We start from the raw sequence: 3,429 nt of genomic DNA on the forward strand, positions 1-3,429 counted from the left end.
AGGCTGCCTAAAGAAATATATGCAAGCAGAATGGAATTTCAATGTAAAATAATTTATTGTTATTTATACCTGATGTGTAAATTTTGTATTGGGATTTCCTAAATAATTATTAATCTTCTCTTTTCCTCAATTATACACAACCATCTCCTGCTCTCTTAAATTCCTTGGTTCATGTTGTATTTTCACCTGATTTTGACCAACTTCCTTTTTTTATTTTATTTTATTTTTTTTTTGATTTTGCTTTAAGTTCTGGGATACATGTGCAGAACGTGCAGATTTGTTCCATAGGTATATGTGTGCCATGGTGGTTTGCTGCACCTATCAAGTCGTCACCTAGGTTCTAAGCACAATCTTTTTTAATCCTGTCTGTCATTGACGGGCATTTGGGTTAGTTTCTTGTCTTTGCTATTGTAAATAGTGCTGCAATAAACATACACGTGCATGACTTGATAATAGAATGACTTATGTTCCTTTGGGTATATACTCAGCAATGGGATTGCTGAGTCAAATGGTGTTTCTAGGTTCTAGACCCTTGATGAATCGCCACACTGCCTTCCACAATGGTTGAAGTAATTTACATTCCTATCAACAGTGTGAAAGCTTTCCTAATTCTCCAAAGCTTCACCAGCATCTGTTATTTCCTGACTTTTTAGTAATTGCCATTCTGAGTGGCATGAGATGGTAGCTCATTGTGGTTTTGATTTGCATTTCTCTAATGATCAGTGATGTTGAGCTTTTTTCATGTTTATTGGCTGCATAAATGTCTTCTTTTGAGAAGTGTCTGTTCATGTCCTTTGACAGCTTTTTGATGGGGCTTTTCTTTTTGTAAATTTGTTTAAGTTCTTTGTGCATTCTGGATATTAGACCTTTGTCAGATGGGTAGACCACAAAAATTTTCTCCCATTCTGTAGGTTGCCTGTTCGCTCTGATGATTCATAGTGTCTTTTGCTGTGCAGAAGCTCTTTAATTAGATGCCATTTGTCAATTTTAGCCTTTGTTGCAATTGGTTTTGGTGATTTCATCATAAAATCTTTGCCCATGCCTATGTCCTGAATGCTGTTGCCTACGTTTTCTTCTAGGGTTTTCGTCGTTTTGGGTTTTACATTTAAGTCTTTAATTCATCTTGAGTTAATTTTTATATAAGGTGCAAGGAAGGGGTCCTGTTTCAGTTTTCTGCATATGACAATCCAGTTTTCCCAGCACCATTTATTAAATAGGGAATCCTTTCCCCATTCCTACAATATTGAGAAAGAGAATCTCTTTTCCAGTTTCCGATTTTATTTTATGCAAGAAACGTGTTAGTTTTACTGACATTTTACAGAGTATTAATCAAAATAATGATCAATTACTATTGTTAATAATTTTATATTCTGTGCTTTAAATGTATAAAAATTAAATGTATTAATATGATTTGCCAATGCATCACATTTATGAAATTTATTCAGTAACATATATTTTCAAAAAGGAAACACTATACAGATAAAAGATAATCCACATGTTTTGGGGTTCCAACCTTATTACTTCCCTCCATTGCAAAGGCAGATCTCTCACAATTTTCTATATGGGTTATCTTGAATTTTCTTTTCTGATTCACTCTTCTACCTACCCCAATATGACTTCTGCTGATTAATTCTATCAATTCAGCTCTCAGTAAGCTCTGCACTGTCATCTATTTTTTTGCTGTAGTGCTCAGTTTTAATTCATATTTTCCATAAGTCTATTGATTCTCCTTCTAAGCACATTCATTTTTTAAATACGCTTTTATCACCACTCCCACTTCTCCTTCTGATATTAAGGTATTCCACCTCTGTTTTCTTTATGTCTCTTCTGTTCCCCCACTTTAATGTTGGAAGGTCCTCAGAATCCAGTTTAAGTATTTTTTTTTTTCTCTGTCCACTTGCTCCCCACATGACAGCCTTCATTTTTGGCCTTTCCATTGCCAGTTAGGAACTTCCAGATATCGTATTCCTTGGAAATTGCAAACTCATATATCTGACTGGCAATGTACATTTTCAATTACATGTTTGAAAGTCAGTTTACAGAGAATATCTCTGCTTTTAATTCCAGACATGTCTCAATTTACCTTCTGCTATGAATAATTCATTTTTTTACTTCCTCACATTACAGCAGTTAGCATAACTGATATTAATTCAACATTATTATTGTTTTTAGATTTCTTTCTGGATAAAATGAAAGATACAAGAGAACAGGAGCTGTATTTTTTATGTTCCCGTTTATATTTTGAAGGCAACATATAACCGGGTATAGAAAAATGTATTTTTCCATATTTGAATAAAATTATGATAGGTAACTTAATTAAATCATCTATTTTTAAGTCAGGTTGTACAGTCAGGCTTGGCATTTTATCTTAAAGAATAAACAAACAGTGCTCACTCCTGCAGCACATATACTAAAATTGGAACCACAGAGAGAAGATTAGCATGGCTCCTGCGCAAGGATGACATGCAAATTTGTGAAGCGTTCCATATTTTTAGCAAACTATTGCAAGAACAGAAAACCAAACACTGCATGTTCTCTCACTCATAGGCGGGAATTGAACAATGAGAACACTTGGACACAGGAAGGGGAACATCACACACCGGGGCCTGTTGTGGGGTTGTGGGGAGGGGAGAGGGATAGCATTAGGAGATATACCTAATGTAAATGACGAGTTAATGGGTGCAGCACACCAACATGGCATATGTATACATATGTAACAAACCTGCATATTGTGCACATGTACCCTAGAACTTAGAGTATGATAAAAAAAATAGAAAACACAAGAAATTATGTATAGTAAAAATTTAATGAAAAAGGAAATTAATATACTGGCTAAGAATATGAAGAACATATGTTATTACATTAACCACAGTGTAAAAGTACACATTATATTACATACAAATAATTTAAATCTTAAAAATAGTTAAATAAATATTTAAATAAATAGATGACACTGCACTCCAGCCTGGGTGACAGAGAGAGACTGTCTCAAGAAAAAAATAAAAATAAATAACAAATAAATAAATACATAGATGAACAGAGACATCAGCATGGTCATCTGTAAAGGACTAGTACCTGCACAGGTAAACATGATGCTTCTTTACACTCCTGAAAACATTAGAAAATTTTGATTCAACTCGTGGTGGTTATAGGAGAAATGAGTCTTTGAAATGGAAGAACTCATGAATGTGTGAGATGATATGTCAGTCAATGAGGATCATTTCCATGTTGAACCAGTTTTCAATCCTTCCTCCTTAATCTTTTTTGCAAGTTTGTTGAAAAAGAGAGGGATCTCATGATTTCTGCTCTGACAACCTCCCAGGCACAAGGGCTGTATTTCTTCTCCGTCAGATAGAGAGTGATTCTTTGGAAGTATTTCCTCACAGCCAGGATGGAGTCCTCATTCATCAGCAGAATCTCTTCCACTCC

At 34.6% G+C, this 3,429-nt stretch overlaps 1 non-coding gene across 1 annotated transcript; it reads left to right on the plus strand.

The window, feature by feature from the left end:
- Window positions 1–2,386: 2,386 nt before the first annotated feature.
- On the plus strand, window positions 2,387–2,493 carry LOC113222897. Its single transcript, XR_003308563.1, has one exon. It is a non-coding gene; the product is annotated as a U6 spliceosomal RNA (small nuclear RNA).
- The last annotated feature ends 936 nt before the right edge of the window (window positions 2,494–3,429 follow it).

This window comes from Piliocolobus tephrosceles, unplaced genomic scaffold (assembly GCF_002776525.5).
Source record: "Piliocolobus tephrosceles isolate RC106 unplaced genomic scaffold, ASM277652v3 unscaffolded_36212, whole genome shotgun sequence".
NCBI lineage: Eukaryota > Metazoa > Chordata > Mammalia > Primates > Cercopithecidae > Piliocolobus > Piliocolobus tephrosceles.